General features: G+C 38.9%; 2 long non-coding RNA genes across 2 annotated transcripts in view; one reads left to right on the forward strand and one right to left on the reverse strand.

Annotated features, from left to right (window-relative positions):
- LOC308193817 lies at nucleotides 1-17,028 on the forward strand. The gene is made up of 6 exons (XR_013949955.1): nucleotides 1-378; nucleotides 468-1,560; nucleotides 1,658-1,730; nucleotides 2,504-5,753; nucleotides 10,223-15,638; nucleotides 16,902-17,028. It is a non-coding gene; the product is annotated as an uncharacterized lncRNA (long non-coding RNA).
- Nucleotides 4,206-20,599, reverse strand: part of LOC308193818 — a 19,697-nt gene continuing 3,303 nt past the window's right edge. Inside the window, exons 2-3 of the long non-coding RNA XR_013949956.1 lie at nucleotides 10,892-17,352; nucleotides 4,206-4,331 (exon numbers count right to left, since the gene is read on the reverse strand). This is a non-coding gene — a long non-coding RNA (uncharacterized lncRNA). The remainder of the gene's footprint in view (nucleotides 4,332-10,891; nucleotides 17,353-20,599) is intronic.

The raw sequence follows: 20,599 nt of genomic DNA on the forward strand, positions 1-20,599 counted from the left end.
GGGGTTTTGTTGCCTACTGGTATGGAATTTCACAGTTTTGCCAGTAGTATTTACCAATATCTGCCAATAGCCCATGTCTGTTTTTTTTTCTACCCGTATTTCCAGTAACAGAATTAGAGCAAATTCTTCTGCCCTGTTTGTCTCTTTCAATGTCTCTCCTTCAAAGACAGCCTTCACGGCTTGATGTGTCCAAACGCCCTGGGACTTGGTGCATGTGAGGAGGGAGCAGGCAAGCCTGGCAGGCGGCCAGGGAACTTACAGGGTGGAAGGAAGTCTTTCCTGGAGGCCCAAGGGAGCTCTCTGCAGAAATCTTGGCAGCTGCCGAGCTCAACTGAAAGCTGACTTGAGAGAAAGGGTATCTTCGCTCAAGGGGGAGAGGTTTGCAAGCCCACTTTATTTCTTGTTATTTTGTGTTTTTTCTGTTCTAAAACGTTAATTTGTCATTTCTGGTTTTGTTTATATCCTAGCAAAACCTGGCTTTGGAGTTCAAAAGTTGTTTTGACTTTTTTTCAAGCACACACGGTAATGAGAAGGTCCAGCTTGGCCCAAAACTCCACCTCGGATCTCCGGCTGGCTTAAAGGTCATACTTCCCATCACAAACAAGATGAGCTCGTTCAAGGAAAAAAGGCAAAACTGAGAAAGAGAAGTGGGTTGTCACGTTCTGCCCACTGAAGCTCTGGGTTCCTGACAGCTCACCACCAGCCTATTCAAATAAGATTAAATAAAGCTCAATTAGTGCTTGTTATTTTTGATAGATTTAGTGCTGAAATCTCACAGACAATTACATAGAAACTTGCATTATTCATCTTTTTCTTTTTTTTTTTTTTTAAATCTAATACTTGTTATTGCTAAAATCAAACCTCATCCATCTCAGCAGAGCAACAGCAAAATGAAGCATGGTGCTCAGAAATACCACTTGGAGAAATATTTCTAGCTGTTCATGTATCTTTAAAACTCATTTCTCTGCTTTATAGACTTCATAGAGAAGTATTGACTGTGCTGTACTTTTGTTATCCTGATTCTTACTGACCACATATATCACTGACATCAAACTTGCATTGCTACATGTCATTATGACAACATGGGCTAAATTGCCTAAAACAAGTTTTGCACACAATCCAAATGTTCTAATCTAACAACAACAAAAAAATTGTCTTTTATTTTTGTTTCTATTTAACAAACATGATCAGTATAACTTCCTGGGAAATTAGGTTTCAGTATTTTCAGCTTTCCCACAGTTCAGAATAAGGCAAGCATTAGCAAATTAGCACAGGACAATTTCAATATACAAGTTTAATAAAGTTTAAATGCAGATTTTATCCTGACAGATAGCTGTTAAATTAACAACAAATTACAGATATGTGAAATCATTAATGAATTATTTCATGTTAATATTTTAAAGGCAGTAAAACAAAGGATACAGATGATTGACTGTACATATGCTTCCTACAGGTGACAGCTGCTAGCTGTGCACACATATCACAAAACCAGAACAGGCCACTTGAGACATGTGTCAGATCCTGCATTTCTCTGAGCTTGTAGCATGCCAGAAGCACGCGGTAGGGCTTCAAAAGAGGTCTTTTTCTGGAAAAGTCACTTCAATTTTTTTCATTTTTTTTTCCCCAGTATAATGATTCTATTTATTTGCCTCAGCAGTTCCTGTAGGTTGGAAGGTTATCCAGCTAGCTTGTGTGTCCGAGCCCTGATGGTCGTCCCCTGCATGGGAGTTGTAAGTTGTTATACATATGTTGGGTGGTGCTGACATCTGCATGGTTAGTATATGGAATGTAAATACATGATGTAGTGTCAGATGCTCTGGGTTGCTCGATGGCTGGCCTGGCCCCTTGCTCTCAGTTCATACCTGTCAAAGAGAGTCTCTCTGGAGGCTTGCGCTGCAAGCTGAAGACTGAGCGTGAACCATGACTTCTGGATTCCTGTTGTAGCTGTCTCCACATCTTTATGTACCTTTGAGACTCCTTTTTCCTCCTCTGCATTGTGGATAACTGACTGCTCATCCAATTAATGTGGGAAGGGAAATTAGGAACCATCCAACTTCAAAACAACTCTTTGTTTCCACTTCATCCAGCATTAACCTAGCCTACCTCTGTAGGGAGCCATAATGCTTTCCTAACCACAACGCTTACTTAGAGTAGCTTGCAGTGCTGGTTTAACATCTCAGATGTTCCATGTGCACTTTGAGACTTCTGTGAAGCTATGTACAGGATTTCTGAGTCATTTGCTACTTGGCAGGTAAAAATTATTTTGCAATTGTATCTTGTTTGCTATTTTATATTACCAGACATAAAATATTTTTGTAGGTCCCTCCCAACTGAACTACTCTAATTTCTAATAATTTCTAATTTCTAATTCTTAATTCCTAATTTCTAAGTGTATTATAGCCTTCTGTCTTCACTGACTCTGTCTTCCTCAGACTGTATTCTTACATTCAGACTCTTCATGTTACGATTTATTTTAAAGCAGCACTGTGGGAATCTGTTTCAGGGAGTCACTGGACCATCCTGCCAGAACAAATTGTCACCACAACGGGGGGTGAATCTGACTTGCTGAAGCCAGCACTGTTTGAAGTGGATTGGGCTTTGATTAAAAGCAGTTGGCTGAAGTTTCTGTAAACGAACCCATGGAAGCATAGAAATTGTAAACTGTGATATGTACATATGAACTATGGGAAAAAAACGTGCATTTTCTCCCAGAATACCCATGTTATGTTCAAATACTCATAAAATACTCGTAACTGGGAACCGAAAATTCTTTCCAATGTAGAAAGTGAGATATTTCTGAAAAATAGCTTAACATTGTTTTCTGGGAGAACACAAGGAAAACTGAAGAGGTACGGAGAAGAGTTTGATGTTAATACTAGCAGTCGCAGTATTAACAGGATGAAAATGGAAATTGTAACAAACTGTTGTGGAGAGACCATGTAGGATTTGTTAAGACCTTGTGATAAATGGCTCCCAGACTCAGTGGAGAGGTGCATGTTTTGCCATCTCCTTCTTCCTAGAGTAGAGACACCAGCTTTACTTGGTTTAGGTGGAAAAGTGATTCATTTTCCTTGAGTTGCACCTTGGCTGTATAAAGCACCAGAAACTTCACACTGAAAGATATGAGAGCTAACCAACGAGTTTACCCACCAGTCTGCAGAGATGTGACTCTTCTGCCCTTTTCCTCCTTGTACTGAGCCCACAGTCAGCCAACTCCAGCTCTGCGCTGCATTAACACTGTGGAACAGTCTTTACCAACTAACAGGAGTGAAGAAAAAAGGATTTCACAAACTTAGTAAAAGGATTTTCAAAATCTTTAGGACAAGGACAGGAATCCTCATTCCCCACTGCTATGGCAGTCCTTTAACTGGTGGCAATATTGACTTGTCTCCTGTGTAAGCAAAGAATTTAGGAAAGGAAAGCCTGTGAAGTCGGTCTGGATTCTTGCAGTCTGCTTTCCCTTTGAGCTGCTCCACAGGACTGCTCACTGCGGAGACAACTGACGCATAATTCTAGCAGAGTTCAGAGCTGAGCTAAGAAAACGCAAGGCACCAAGAGTTCCCACATGCCATGTAATTGTCGCGTATCCCAAGAGCTGGGCAGTGTAATTGGTTTGAAGAATGACAGAACAAGACACCGAACAACCAGCTTCTGACGGCTACAGCGCCGCGCTCCTGGCTTACTGCCCAGATTGCCGGTAGAGCCCACAGCTCCTCCTAGATAACCCTGGAAACAAAATGCCGTTTAGTGTTGGGTCATTTGCGAGCAAAGCCCCATGCTCTGCTCCTGTTTCCGGATTCTATTGTGTCTTTCTATTGTTTGGTGGCTTCTGGTACTCCTTGGGCTCGTTGTTTGGCAGCAGTCTGTAGGTTAAGGTTGTGCTTGGAAGCTTGTCTTTAAATAAGGATGATGTATCTTCCAGTCCAGGGTGGGAAAGGGTCCTGGTCCATCGTGGTGAATGTGAGCACCTGCCTTAGATCAACCATGGAGGGGGGCTGAATCCTTCACTGCCACAGTCCAAACTGCTCCAGGCCATGGTTTGTTAAGGAATTAAACAGCAAGGATAGCCCTCACAATAGTCATTTGTCTTCTAAAAGAGTCTTGGGAAACCTATCTATCTAGTTAATTTGCTGCAAAATATTTTTATATCTCTAGAGGCGCAATACTGCAGGTTCAAAGAGTTAAGGTAACAGAAAAAAGAAATTGTTTGTCTTCCTAGTCATGTACTGTTGGTCACGGTTTGAATTAAGGCTTAATTCTGAATGAAATTTCTGTCCTTACAGCTCCATTTCCACTAAGGCCAGAGGTGTAAATTCTTAAACACATCGTATCTGGGAAGCATATATTGAAACAGATTAAGTTTGCAGGAGGAGAAAAGAACAAAAGTCAAATATATGCTCTAGTTGTATATTGGAAAGACTTGACAGAGCACTGTTTAGTATCAGGTAGAGATTTCCAGAATATTATTACTACCTTAATTATGCTTCAGAGCAGAGCCATATATTCTGCTTTTTAAGGGCATGGGGAAGATGGATACACAATGAATCAAACATCTCTCTTCTTTTTCCTGACCAACACTTCCAAAAGAGGAAATCAGAACTTTGTATAAAAATCTGTTGTCATACAAATGAAGTAAGTACTTGAATTAGATTTTGTTGTATAATGCAGATACACTAGAATTTTTGCATACTTCTGTTGTATTGTCTATTTATGCTATTTTCATGAATATTATATTTGTCTTTTTTTTTTACTGTTTGTTTTTCTGTTTTATTTTCAGTGAATCATCTGCAACTATTGTGTTTATTTTTTTCAGTGAACCATCTGCAACTTTTTTTCCTATTATTAGCAGCTTGAATTGGACTATAAAGACTCCCATTCTTGGCAGTTGTCTACCTCCATATATAGAACATGTATGTATATATATATTCAGTGCAAGATTTAGGTTATGTTTATAGTAAGGTGAAAATTCACCCTCATAAATTATCAGCAAAGAAGCTGTGTGGGATTCTTTTAATATTTTTTGCATAAGCTGTTATTTCAAATAACTTGCATGTATGAGCTGAATACATTGCCCAAATGCCTTACCATTTTCAAAATAATCTTAATTTTTCTGCTTAGGTGCCCCGAGACTGGGGCAGAGATGCACAACCTTAAACTGGCAGCAGGTTTTCGCCTCTTTGGTCTTCATTTCCAGTATTGCTAAGTCTGTATAACAGAGACAACTTTTCTCTATTCCTAGATTATTTTTTTTGGAAGTTGGGTAAATATGAACATCTCATATTTCCTTTTATAAAAGCATTTCTCATAAATTGCCTGGATACAAATAAGTGCTGGAGAACATGAAGATTTTTTCTTTGAAAATAAAAGGCAATAGATTTTTTGTCAGTTATGAATTTTAAGCCAACATTGTGATTCTGGAGCATGTGCTGAAACAATGTTAATAGGTTGCCTGCACAATGGCACCTTCCCTAAAATGCAGTCTTAAAAAAATAGACTCAAGTGGCATGTCTTGTGTCTCAAAATCCTGTGTACATGCACATACATAAAGATCCTTCCTGGGCTAAGAAGGTACATACAGCTTTAATTTTTCTAATACCCTCTGAAAGAATGAAATAAGCTGCTACCCTGGTGATAGGACGCATGTGAAACCAAATTATTTTTTTTAATAAGTCAGGACAGCAGGACAGAGAAGAGAAAAATTCAATTTTCTTCACTGTGAATCAGTCTCTAAAGGCTATTAGCACCTGAGGAAGGTGACTGAAACTCTTTACAATTTGCTGCCATTAACAGCTACTTTATTGCCACATCTTATGTAATGAAACAAGCACTACTGAGGCTGGAAATGCAGATCCCTTTCCCTTGTGATTCCCAGTCAATAAATACTGAGCTGCAGTTTTGGGCTTCCTAGGCTTCCTACTATGAGAGACAGGGCAAAAGAAAAATTCCTGTCAAGATATTTTAATGTGCCCCCAAAGATGCCAGTATCACTGAAAATATCACTAAATAAGGCCAAATTACTTTTTTTTTTTTTCCAATGAGGCCTTTTAAGAGACACTTGAAGAAATGGACTTAAGGAGTCTAATTCTTTGACAATGTGCCTCTAGAAGTAGGAGGTGCCTCTTGAAACTTGTCAAATTTTTAAAATCAGACTTACCATTAAAAATATCCCAGAAAATCATGCCTGGAATAACAATCAGAAGAGACTGATTGATTAGTGCTATAGCTACTACAGTATAGTAGGAAAAGCTGCAAGGGTTTTGTTCAGGACAGCTTTCATACCCTGATAGGAACCAACCTCCTGCTTCATTTTTCTGATTTTTAGTATTTAGTGGCTGTGGGCCATGTTCTGCGCTTAGCTGTTGCAGAAAAAAAAAAATATTAAAAAAATGCCAAACCAAGCACAGAGTGAACTGAGGACAGACAATTTGCTCTGGACCCTCTGTGTGTGAAGCTGACTCTTTGTATACTGTATTTCAAGGCATTTTGCTAGGTACCTTTTTGGAGAGAGGCCATTTGTGACATGTTATGCATGCATGTGTGCATATGCAAGACATAGCTGCATTTACAAAAAGCATGGTTAAAACAGCAAATCAAGCATTCCCTAATTGGGCCACTCCAGGTTTATTCTCCAAGCTGCATGCCTGGAAAGGCCTTGATATCACGAATTTCTATACTAATTGTACTAGGGGCTCTGCTAAATTCTCCAAATCCAATCACTGTTATAGGGAGCCTGGCCCTTTGGGGCCTAAGTGCCAAAAGCTCACTAAAAACCAGCAGCCCTACAGATGTCCATAGCAGTGGACCTTGAAATATGTCCCCATTTAACAGATCCCACCTTGAGAGTCCCAGGAGCTCCTCTCCTCCTTCCCCCAAAAGGCTTTGTATGCTTTTATTAATTTATGCTCTCTGGAAACATATTGGGGCAAGACCTTTAGCTTATGGGCCCCAACTCCACCACTGTGTTCACAAGGCTACCCTCCTCATGATGCCGTTCCCATTGCCGGTTTTTCTTTCCAAAAACTGTAGCTGTGTCTACATTAGTGAGTAACATCCAACAGGACCAGATCTGTGGGGAACCAGAAGATACTTCAGGGGGTTTCTTCTGTTTCAGATGGGCTCTGCTCTGGTCCCGTGGAGAGAACACCTGCCTGCGACCTACCTTTGAGCCTGGGATATAAGCTGCCAACCACGTCAGTGTGGGGATACCATGGCTTTAGGTTGTATCCCTACAGAGTCGTGGCACTGCTTGGGCAGGCACAAAGGCACTTTCTCTTTCTTCTTCATGCAGCTGTGCTGTTTTACAGCTGTCCCCAGCCCTGGAATACAAACCTCCAGGAGGGAGGAAGCTTCAGGCCCAGGCATCAGCCTCTGTTCGAATGTTTCAAAGCAAATGTTTTGTAGCTGTTCAAACCAACACCTCTGCAGTGTTAGGATTATTGTCTCAGTCTGATTACGATCTTATGCCAATACCTCAAATTTTAGTGGGAATTGCTATATATTGCAGACTACCATTGACAAAGTATTAAGTAGAGAATTGAAGAGGCTACATAAACCACCTCAGGATGTTGCCTCCAACTGCCCTTTCACAGGGTATATCAAATCTTCCCTGGGTTTGTGGCGGAATGACACTTTATTACACTTTCCTCTCCATGTAAATCTGTGTTCATTTCATCATCTACAATTTAGGAGATCCTTACAACCATTAGAACAGTGTCTGAATATGGTGGAAGTTATTTAGAGGTTTCAGTGTGGGATTATATCTTTAGGATGAAAAGTTCTTTACGAGCCTCTCATAAATTAGGCAGGGCCAAATTTCTAGTCCTTTTTAACTGCTTGCCATGTCCAGGGCTACTCCAAAGGTGGTCCAAATTAAAACCAAACAAACCAAACAAAAAACAACCAACAAACTTTTCCTGTAAGAATCTGGTTGATACTTAAGGGATTAGGCAACACTTGCAGTGTCACCATTTTGTATATATCATATATAGATTCCTTGAAGTCATTTATTGGTGAACTCTATCGCTTGCACCTAAACAGGTTCAGAAAAATAATAAAAGAGCACATACACTAGTATAACAACTTCAATAGGAAATATGTAGTGAGTTAGGTTTACAACCACTTTGAATACCTGAACCCAGACACCTGACATGGCATTTTATAGTGAAGTGGAGCTTGGCACATTGCAGAGACAGTCATTTTAGGAGGGGCAAAGTTCAAGTATTGGCTGATATTAAAAACCTGTGTCTAAGGTGCTTGTGGTACAACTGCAGGAAATGTTTTGTAACAGTCTGATTACCTTTGAAGTGAAATTGTACTTAACTAGCTGGAAAAAAAAAAAGAAAAAGGAAAAAGAAAAAATGAAAAGAAAACCCAAAGAAAATTTAGAAAATAACAGTAATTAAGGCAGCCTGACATCTGTTGTCATTCATGTGGGAAAACTGTCTGATTGAAACTTGGCCTTTGGAGACGTATGGAAACCTGCTATTGGAGTTACTGTGCAGATGAAATTTTTATCTGTTGTCCTTATTAATGATACACAACTGCCACTGCCACACTGTATAACAAAAATAAAAAGGTCTTAGCCAAGTGAAGAGAAATTAAATTGACCCATTCTATACTTTTGGTCATAGTATCATTAAATATTTAGCAGTTTGATTCAGTGTTATATTAGTCTGTGGAGTTGTAATGATAGTAATGATAGTTCTGAGATGTTCTTTAGTGTCCTACAGTTCCAAGCCTTAATGACTTAAGTAGTTTAAAATGTAAATGAGCTATTGTTAAAATTTGAATGTGTTGTTGATATTATGAAGGAAAGGAATTCAAAACAGTCCAAAAATGGTTATTACTTCTATTTAGATTCATTATTAGTACTAGTAAATCCTACAAATAGCTATATTGACAGCCACTTCAAGGTTTGTTCTGCATTACCTAATTTGTAAATCTTCTCCTAACTGAGCAAGGTAAAGCACACGTACCTTTCTTTTCCTTGACAGTTAACCAAAAACCAGCATGAAGCCTTGTAGTAGGTAATTCTGGTTTGCAACATATTGTTTTGTGACATTTGGTTAGAAAAGAGAGGGAAAGCAAGGGGTGCTAGAGAAAAAAGATGGCTATTCTAACAGTATGGAGTTATTCACCTTTTAAAAGTGTCTTTTGTCAGCACAATGTAGCTGTTGTAGGCTGATGCTCTTCAGAGTCCACCATTTACATGCAGGTTAACATGAAGTAACTACTGCAGTACTGAGATACCAGCAAAACAGTGTGGTAGCCTTGTCTCTACTGCATAATCAGAGCTGATGCATGTTGGTCATCTACTGGTGACCAGTACAAGCATCTCAAACTATCTCTACTTTCTATTGCTAACATAAAACCAAGATTGTGTGTACCTAGGCTATTCAGTTCTAGTCTGTTCTATTTGACCTTCTGTAGTCCAGTGCATTGGCCCCTGTTGATCAAGGCATTGCACAAGCTATTGTCTTTGGAAATGATCTGGGTTGAAAGTGGAAGATTATAGGGCAATATTATTAAAACAGCTTTGGCTTTGACAATGAACTGCATTTGGGTCTGGTATAAAGGTGTAAGATCAAATACCGGGGTGTCCACACTTAGACGATTCATAAATTTAGACCACCAGCTCAAGATTTTTCTTAACAATACTAATGCAGCCTCCTTGAAGCTGGAAACTTTCACAGCCTGCTGTTATAAATATTGTTACCTAAAACCCAGTCTGACTCAAAGCCACAGTTTTCTTTATGTCTTAAAATACATATCAGTTATTTCAACATATGGAATTCAGTAAAGATGGGGTAAAGCGTTGAGGTTTTCAACAGCCACCTGATTTTGGAGGCAGCAGCAGAGAAACCTGTATAATCAATTCAAATTCACACGCTTTTCCAAAAAAACAACCATGTTTTTCCTCATTTTCTTCCTCCCCAAAGGTGATTCATATTTCTTAAAATTCATTTTCTTTTTAGCCAAAAAAAAAAAAAGAAAAAGGTTTGTGTTCAAGGTATTAGCAATAAAAATCTCATCAGGCACAATATTTTGAAGGCTCACTGAACAGTTTACTTAGGACTATACTGAGAATCTGAAAGAAAATAGTTTCATGTTTGTAATAGGTGTGTGGGGTGTTCTCTAGACTGAAATAAAGAGATCACTCTTCTCTAACAATGTATCAATGCATATCATCATAACCTTGAGTACCATCTTTTTCTCCCCGCAGGTTATTACTTGTGTACCTGAAAATATAACCGGAGTTGAAAACCTCAATTTAGAGCCCTACTGCACATCACTGGCCTACGGACCTTGCATTTAAATGGTTTGAACACAGCTTTTTGTTCCAGTTCTTTATTTCAAAGACTGTTCTTTAAAAAAAAATAAAATTTAAAAAGGCTTGTTTTCAGATAGTGAAAATGTTTGTCATACCTATTCTAGGATATATTATCCTAGATATGATTAAGGATGAATCAAGACCAGTAAACTAAAATGGATACAGAAGTTGCACAAATCTCTTAAAGCTTTTACCTACTATATATGGGACAAGTTTTAGCTACAGAAGACTGACTATATGCTAGTTAATTGATTGCATGTGATAAGGCACCAGCGCAATATTAATGCATCTGCTTAAGTAGAAAGGTGTAAATCCAGGAGTGCTCATGAGGTTAAGACATTTGTGACTTTCTATCTACTCCACATTTAGGAGGTCAGAACAGGCATAGAAATATCTTGCAGCTAGCAGTATTTTAATTAAGGTTCATGATCAGTAAATATATAATATCAAGTGAAATAGGAGGATTTCTATCAAATATGAAATTAAGTATATGTGGGGGAAAAAAAAAAACAAAACCAGAAACAAAACAAAACAAAACAAAACAAACAGATCAGTTCCTACCAAAATATGAGGGAAAAACAGGTGGGCGTATTCACAGCCACTGTCTTTGGGATGCTGCCCTCCAGTCTTGAAATGACACCTAAGGGCAAACCAGACATATGAATTAGACACCCAACTCCAAATCACTGTTGAGAGAAGTTCATAACTGAAGCTTTAGCATTTATTTAGATTTTGTGAATATTCTGCACCTTAGACATCTTCAAGAGGTCTGTAAATTCAGGTATCCCATGTCCATATAAGACAGTGATTTTTCTGAAATCATGTTTTCTGGAATTAAGTTTCACTAGCCTTGAAAGTGCATTCAGAGCTAACTGAGGGAGAACATACAACAAGTCCAGTTTATAACAAACCAGGTTCCCAGTATAGTTTGAGTACACTGGTGTTAGGAAGGCAGGAGTCACGTAAAGAGAGCTACTAAAGGAAAAATATTAAAAAAAAATCAACTAGAACATTTTAATAAAATGAACATTAATGACTAATATGGAAAAGACTGATCTTAGATGGTTGGATTTACAATCTGAACAGATGGAGGTCTTTTCTTCAGCTCTCTGGTAACATTTTTTCATACGGATTAGTGGATCAAATGGTTTAGTTATGCTGTGGGTTTGCAAAAAAGGCCTTTGAGCTGCAATCTTGGCTTCATTAATGTCAATGGAAAGATTGTGTGACGAGCACAATTTTTCTTATGTAGCTGTGGACATCCTAAAAGGAATCCCAAAGAGAAGGTTCGTTTGCTTGGGACTGCAGAAATGGATGCTGTCAAAATAAGGGAGAAGGTGGAAATAAAACAAAAGAAATTAAGTAAGGAACCTTATGATTATTCTTAATTTTCAAAGAATAAATGTATCATAAAACAACATTCCTAGTTTTAGATACTCCACCTATTGCACAAGTGTAACACAAATATTGCAGTCGCTTTATGGCAGTCATCAATACATACGCTCAAAAAAGGAGAAAGAAAAAGGAAAAAAACAATAAGAGTTTTGAGTCATCCCAGTATATGGAATTAAGCCCGTTTCAGCGTTAAGAATTCTTAAGTGTCCTTCGGCTGGGGAAGGTGGTAAGTCTGTCTAAAGTATAGAAGCACTTACAATTTTTCAGAACTTTAATCTGGAAATGTGCAATGTGATATAAATCAATTCAAAATGACTGGACTGTGTCAATTTTTGTGGAAGATAATATCCCAACTGCCACTTCTGAATCAAACTTAAAAAATACATATAAAAAGCAGCACTTCAGTCCCGAAACACACCAAAAGATTCAGACTGACAGTCATGAAATTAAGCCCTCTGAAAGGAGAAAATTGCAAATGACAGTGATCAGTCATTCTGCATAAGCAGCCAGGGCATATTCATCACTTGATATTACCAAGAGTTTCTCATAAGTGCTGCCTTCCCTTCAAATCAGGTCGGAAGCAATAAAGAGAAGGGTCTGCTCCTCTTCTTCCATCTAGGAGCCTCGTGACCGTGCACAGAGCCTTGTACTGATGGAAGGAGGGAGCTTTGCATCCCTTGTCTCATTTTTGTCTGCCCATTGGTTATAGCTGTGCCCTGGTTTGATTTACTGCCTTTCTGTCCTCTGGTAGCTGCGAGGGGTTCGCTGGTGGCAGGTGGATGTGCATTTATCTTCTCCTTGTAGCAAATGGGCGAAGAGTAGATGCCTCCACGTATTGAAATAGGAACCAGGGAAGTCAAACCTGAGATGGCTATCTTTGGGACCTTTGACAAATACTTTCTATACATATATTCTATTCTATATAGTCTCCATATCTATGAAAAGTACGTAATACCTACCCTGTTCACCTTCCTTCTTGGGGGATGTTGGGAATAAGGACTCATGGCTGTAAAAGTACTGTCCTGTACAAAATATGTTTGTCCATGGGGCTGAAAAACGTACACAAAATGTCAGAAAAACAGTCTAGAAAAGGAAGCAGAGCATGGCACTGTGTTCTTATTCTTTCTTTGAGTGTGTTTAGATTGAAACCAAACTCCTATTTAGGTAATACATTGTTAAAAAAGCTTATAAAACTGTCAAATATGTACCATAATTCCTTTATAAAGGGCTGTTCTTAGTCTTCCCTCAAATCATCGTATTTACCTGAAACCTGTTTCCCATGCTTGGTTGCTCTTTGTAGGCTGATCCCAACTCCTGTTATTGTTGTATTGTGTATTGTACTTGTAATCTTTTAATTAAAAGATTAGATTTGCAAATGAGTATAAATTAATGACAACAGATATTTTCCCAGGTAATTCAACCACGGACTATTTCCTTTCAGCTTCCTTTTCTTTTTTGTAGGTGAAAAATAACATTTTTAATTTCACAAGTGTGCAGAGTTTAAAAGAGGAGCAGGGTGGGCACCTGAGAATGGAAACCACCATAATAACCCTGCCTGGTCATTGGGGCAAAAGGGAATTCAGTCCAAAGACTTCTGGGGCTATTTGGGAAGAAGATGAAATAAAACTATATACGCAGTACAGAATATCACATATAAAATAGTCTATGCACAAATTTTTAGCCCAGAGCTACTAGGTAACAAGATTGTCCAAAGCAAAACTTCAGCAGGTGAACGTTCAGATAACTTCACTGATAACTCCCCTCCTCATCATAACTCTATGGTTCTTTCCTCATTTAAACCTTTTGAAAAGTCAGAAGCTGTCTCTGAATTCAGAATTTTTATCACAAAGGGCTAATGACAGAAATGTCAGGTCATGTGTGTCTAGTGAAGTGTTAGCTCTCCAGCCCCGACATACACTGAAGTGGTGGCTTTAAAATAAAAATTTCTAAAACAGACACTAAATATATTGACAACTGGTTGGGCTTCATCAACTGTTATATCAGTTTAAAGCTGGTACATCTCTGTTGTTTCACCTGTGTCAAACCAGGGTAGCAGAGCAGGAGTCCTTCTTTCACCAGGGACTGACCAACAGATGAACCAGTGCATATATTTTATATCTAACTTAGCAATGTAGCTATTCAGGTGGCAATTTTATTTCCATTAAAAAGTCCGTTGCTATACGATTCTGAAATAAATACGTTTTCACAAATTGCAACCCTCAATCTCTTTCTTTTACTTCTATCCCCTTTTCCTCCCCTTTTCCTTGGTGACATTTTTTCTTGTCATGGAAAGGTCGTGACATTTCAAGGTGTTCACTTCCCGAAGCATGACTCCTTGGAGTAATGAGATTCAGCTGATCTGTCAGTAAAAATCTGCCACCAGGGAAGACAAGCGCAGCAAAAGCAGAGCTCAGAAGCATCCACTCGTGGTCACTGCGATGGCCGATGATGTTGATGATGATGTTGATGGCCGCCCATGATCTCGGTGTTGTTACTGGGTTGTCCACAAAGGACACAAGATACATGATTCTGTGTCATTGAGTGTTGTTATTAGCTTAACCTCTGTTTTCAAGCATCCTGTTAATTTACATAGTGATTCAAACTCAGACTAACTTTGTGTTGTTTTAACCTTAAACAAGGTTGTGTCAAAATTCACCGTAGAGTTTTTTGGTTCCTTGGAGAGTATAATTAGACTTCAGACCACAAGAGTCATCTTGATCTTTCCTGACTGAAATTTGTAGGCCTTTTTATAGGTGGAGCAAGACGTGAGCTCTCGCCTTCTTAACCCCCACAGATCCTGCCAGCCAACAACATCAGCTGAACGATCCTTGTCCAGAATTTTCTGCGGCTCTTGGGGGAAGAAGAGATGCAATTTGACCACATACATACTATAGTCTTCTGGCCTACTGTATAGTATTACAAAGTATTATATAGCCAGCTTCCCTTTTAGCTGCTGTTGTGCTTTAGGCTGATAGTTTTTCTTTTGAAAAATTCCCTTCATTTTATAGCCCATTTAAAAATAACCAATATATTTTTAATATATAAATTAATATAAAAATTGATTAATTATTATATGGTATAATTATTAAAATTAGACTGTCTTAATATATGCTAATAATATATCAATACGATTATGTTAAACAATTAATGTTTATTAATGTATATTATATACGATACATAGTTTAAGCATGCGCTGTTTGAATTAATTTTTTATTTTGTCACCGAACTCCCAGCTTCATAGTTTGATTGGAGTCTTTCTGACACTCTTGCTTTCCGAGTCTTTATTTCTGATATTTACCAGAAGAAACAAATGATAACTTTTTACTCATGTCATCAATAAAACTTTTTTATTTACATAGATTATATGTGTGTTTGAGGAGCTCTTTCAGCGGAGAAGACAGCAATATAAAATCTGAAGTTAAAGAATTTAGGAAGGAAAATCTCATTACTGTAGGTTGAATTGATCTTTCCCTGAAGGCTATGACACCTTATGCTCTTCCTGACTTTTCTGTCCTAAGCTTCCAAGAATATTTACAAGAAACAGAGAAAAGCATGTTTTTCTCCTGGTTGTCATCTTTATGATTTTTACCTGCTAGGATATGATCACCCACTTTATTCTGCTTTGTTCCCAGTCTTTGGCAGACAGCAGGTCTGTTACGTGGGCTCCTCAGCACCCAGCCCACCAGGACGCTGGGCTTGAAGGCACAGAGTGACCCTCACATCAGTGAACAACACGAAAGCTCACGAGGGAATGAAGCTGACAAAAATGCTGGTGTAATGGCGAATGTCCTGACAGCAGTTTCCAGCATCTCTTCCACTTTGCAGCAGTGATTTCCCAGTGACAGAATCGTGCTCTACATAACCCCAGCTCCAGCCCAAGCAGAAAGAGGGGCAGCTAAAGCACAGGATGCTGGTGAGTGCACACCCCAGCAGGCAGACGTGCTTGTTGGGAGCTGATTATCCCTCTGAGAAGTGATGCTGGAGTCTGACCTTGCTAAGTCGGACTCAGCCTGGCAAACTAACAGAGCTGACTGAGTGAGCAGGAACCTGATGCATTTTACCGCTCTTGTCTGCCCAAACGCAGGCTGCCTGGTGCTACTTGCTTCCCTGTGACGCAGGGGAACAGCAGCCTGGAGGTCTAAAAGACAGGATGGTGTGCTCCTGACACACAGCGTGACTCCTGCAAGCATGTGGGCGTCCTCTACCAGAAATTACATTCATTTTATTTCATCTGATGTAAAGGACAAAAAAAGAAATAAATATAAAGGTTTCCTACTGTCTTTATGAAACCTATTTAAACTGGCTAGATTTCTGTTAGACTTATTGAATTAGCAAAAAAATAGTGTAAGGTATGAGAATACTGAAGGATTTCTTTTTGTGTGTCTGTGTATTATACAGACATATATACAGGTATATTATGTCCACATGAAAGAAAGTAGTAAGCCTGCTTTTCCACTTCCAGTCTAAGTTGTTCATACAAAATGTCTCTAGAAGTCTGAAAATAAAAGTTCCCTCCTAATGATTTTGTCTTTTTCCATCTGCCTCCTATTGATTTTTCTTCATTTTGTTTTGGCCAGGTATGAAGTAACAGTACCTGCTTTTCCTTGATTTTCTTAGTATTGTGTCAAAGAATATTTGTTTCTGTACCAGAAAAATCAGTTTTGCAATGGCTTTGGTAACAGAAATATTAATCATTATTCCACATCCAGGCAACTGTGTTCAGTGTAAATATGTTCCACTAAAACTTCACTTATTAAAAAGTAATGATCTCAATAGTAAAACACTTTCTTAAAAAGAAAACTAGTTATCTAACTACGTGTTCCTGTAAAAATATACTTCCATGCTCCTAATTCAAATTGTGCTGTGAAATCTTCTAGGCAAGAACCGATTTTTTCAAAACTTTTTAAAACTTTGTATGAAAACTGATACCTCTAAATTTGTATTCTTTACGTAGCCTCCATACTAAGAGTAACAAACAATGAACCTGACAACTGCAGGGCTACCACTCGAGAAGCAGAGTGCACCAGCAGTGCAGAGGGTTTGGGTTTATTTGCTGTTGCAGGGAGAACAGCCACTCATGGTAGTAGTTGGAAAAGTCTGTATTTTTCTGTATTTGTAAACGCTTCTGCATGCTAAGTAGCATTTTTCATAAGAAAGTCGCCTGCTGTTTTTCCAGAAGGCCCCTGTGTGACCCACCACACGCTATGAGTGGATGAGCTCTTAAGGAGGAAAATAGACCGTGGTTGCCGTAGCTTACATTTGGACAGTTTTCTCGGTGGATTCATTCCTACTACTCATACACTGTCAGTAGTTACGTATATAGCTGTGTGAATATTTATGCAGGTGCCAAATGTCAGGTAATTATACAGAGAAAATGTTGCTTTTGTCATCCAAGGCATAAGAACTTCCACACAGAGTCAGTCCAGCAGCTCTGCTGGTTCAGCATTCACAGTTTTTGGATGCTTTTGAGTAGAGCCAGAAATAAGGTTACAGCTTTGCAGTGTCAAGGAGCTTGGGACATCTCGAGCTGGTTGGGTTCTTCGTTTTCCTTGGATGACAGAGGAAAGAGTTGACTTAAAGTTGTTCCTTACTGCATCTTCCCAATCTGTGCATGTGCAATACAGAACCTAAAGAAATATTAAAAATCAGTAGTGTGGTACAGCAAAGAAAGCAATAACTAAGCATGAGGTCGCTGCTACCCTGTACTTGATACATAAATATAATGACAGCGTGATGCCTGAGCCATGAATCAAAGCAGTTTTGATCTCAAGTGCCTCAACTACCAAGTCCAGGGCATGCTGTTTGCTAACATCAGCTCAGAGGGCTGCCTCAACCTCTCCCAAGTTGGTCTTGCTCTTTTCCATGTAGCTCTTATTTCTTCTCAATGACTCCTGGTAAATGCTGGGACATTTACAATGTCCCTTGTAAATTCTGGGCTCCCCAGCACAGGTTCTGGATAGTGCCTGGGTCGAAGCACAAAGCTCCCATGGCATTCGGCATGGGGTGAGGTTCCCAAGGCTTGAGGCCTTAAAGACAAGCGCGTGTTCCTGGTGGGTAGACACCAGAGGCGTATAGGGCTGGGAGGAGCCATGGGGATCAGCGTGTTCAGTACATAAGCAATCATTGATGTGCAGCATTTTGCAGGATTTAAGTTGATGTGAAGTGAAGCTGGTGACAGCCTGAAGCTCAAAATCTGGCAAAGAGCGAGCAAGGGACGGTGAGCTGACCATCAGTGACATATTTGAGCAGTCTCTTCAGAATTCCATTCAACTTTTAAGATAATCAAAAATGTGATGTGTATAAAGGTTTTAGTTCTGAGTTCTGAGTTCTGAGTTGCGGGTTATCACTACAAAGCCACTGAAAAGTTCATGTGGCAGATCATGCTGTCTGGGATTAGGTAGGTAAGACACATTACAAAACTCTCCTTATGATACTTAATTTTTCAAGACATTGCCACCTAGGCTAATGACTGCAGCTCGGTTGATCTCAAGAGAAGTGAAAGGAAGAGTTTGTCTCCCAAAATCCAGCTTTACAAAGAAAAATGTTTTATCTATTAAACTTCAGAGATAGCATGAGCAATCTCACAGACTCCAAAAATCTAAAAGCAAGTAAAGAGAAATTTATTTAATTTTGAGAATTGGAGGGCAGGGCTGAAGGGCTGAAGACTCTATGGATGATGTTTGGTGGTTTTTTTTTTTAACTCTTCAGCATTCCATGATTGGTTTAATAAAAAAAAAAAAAAAGTTGTACGCAGTGTATCCACAAATAATATCCTGCCAGGTAAGCTGCCACACAGATTAACCCACAGCAAGAGCAGCTTTGTAGTGCTGCTAAATTGGATTGCTAGAATTGATTTTTTTTTACCATTATTTTGACATAACAAAATCTATTAATTATTCATCTGTTTCCTGATCTATTAACAAATATGATTTCTAAGTAAAATTGACATCTCCTGAGTTCTCTGTTCTTAGGAGGAGAGCGAACAAATTAGCAGGGGAAACAGCAGCCTGCAAGGATCCCTCTTGCCCAGCACTTTAGGCAGAGAATCACTGAATGATTCAGGCTGGAAGAGGGAGGGTTGTTCAGTTTTTCTGCTCACAGCAGTCAACACTGAATTAAAACTGGGTTGCCTGAGCCTTTGTCCAGCTGGGTCTTGAGGATGGAGATGTCACCTCTCCAACCAACCTGTTCCAGTCCCTTCAGACTACTGACCTAATCCTGACATGTGGCTTCTGTGCAAAGATGTCCTCCAGTAGGCATTAGTCGTACCTCACAAGCAAGCTGGGAGGAAACACGGTGATTTTGAGGAAGTTCTCAGATAAGATTAAAAAAATAAAAGGAAACATTCAAGAGTGTTTACATCCCTTCGTTTTCTTTTTCTTTCTTTCTTTCTTTCTTTCTTTCTTTCTTTCTTTCTTTCTTTCTTTCTTTCTTTCTTTCTTTCTTTCTTTCTTTCTTTCTTTCTTTCTTTCTTTCTTCCTATTGCTGCATAGTTACAATGAGGGAAGCATAGGTACAATTTTTGAAAGATTATTGTGTTTTCGATTAATTTAGCCACTGTCATTTGTTGGGCAAATTTCCTTTAGTCGTTAAAGAGCTCAACAATCTGTCTTTTATGGAAGAACATTTTATATAAAACAGGCTGGGTCTTTTGAAGGCAGCCCTGAACATTTGCTGCTAGCATTCCTATCACTCTTTCCTAATGTAGTCCTCTCCTGGCCCAGGGGCTGGGGTCTCTCTCTTCATTTCCAGCAATTCACACAAGTTATCCTCAATAGTTCATTATAGACTCCTAAGGCCATTTAAATGTTACTTACTCATAAGGGAAGAGCTGAGAAACTATCTTAGCTAAAATAAGAAAAGAATATTCGGAGAAAATACAAGCCCTATTATACCTTATATGGCTTGGTGGTGGTTGTTGTTTGTCTCCTACTTGTAGGGAGATAGCTCTAAATACTTCTATGAAGTGAAAGTCTTTTGGGGTTAAGTCAATATTGTAATGAAAGCCTATTCAGGGAGGCTGATTTTTGAACTGAGTCCCTAGAGACTTTACTTCATGGATCTTTGTTCCAGGACAAGCTTCCTGTGCAATATTAGTCACTAATATATGGAGAGAATGCCTTGAAGAAGTGCAATACCTAAGCAGGTATTAATTGATGATTGAGACTTGCCTCCACAAAGTTTAATTCTCTGGAGCTTAAACAAGAAGAAAAGCCATGTATGCAACTTTTTCATTGTACAGAAGAGGGAAGATATTAATGGGCCCATCTGGACTTGTGAGAGACATCAGTACACGTCAGCACACACTGACCCGCTTCAAGCAGTCTCCAGAAAGTTTTGAATAATTTGTTGAAGAAAGTGCAGTACAAACCAAAACTCTCTTGGTGCTTAAATTCAGGTGCAGACAGAATGATTTCTCATATTTTTTAATAAATTAACGTTACAGAAAAAACAGCATGCACTGACCTCTTCTCAGCCTGTGTACATGTGCACAGCAAGGGAGTGGATTCAGTGACATGCCTCCTGACCTTGACTTCTCCGAAGACAGAGAAGATGGTGGTTTCACATGCTCAGCTGTTTGATTTCCTTTCCACTAGCCATAATTAACATTTATTCAAGCAACATTAGGAAGAAAATAAATATTTCAAAGCAGCTAATTACAGCATCCAAAACATCCTCCAAGCTATTCTTTTAATGAGGATGTGCTTTGTTCCTGCAATAGTGTAATATTAATTTCATCAAGCAATTAAACAAACCAAAAACAGATACAATACAGAAAGGCGTATTTTTTTCTCCTGTTTACAAGAATGCTCACTTGCATTTCAATGAGTTACTTGTGTAAAGTTGATCATTTTAATCTGTGTAAACCTAATA

The sequence above is a fragment of the Anser brachyrhynchus genome (assembly GCF_964034855.1).
Source record: "Anser brachyrhynchus genome assembly, chromosome: 4".
NCBI lineage: Eukaryota > Metazoa > Chordata > Aves > Anseriformes > Anatidae > Anser > Anser brachyrhynchus.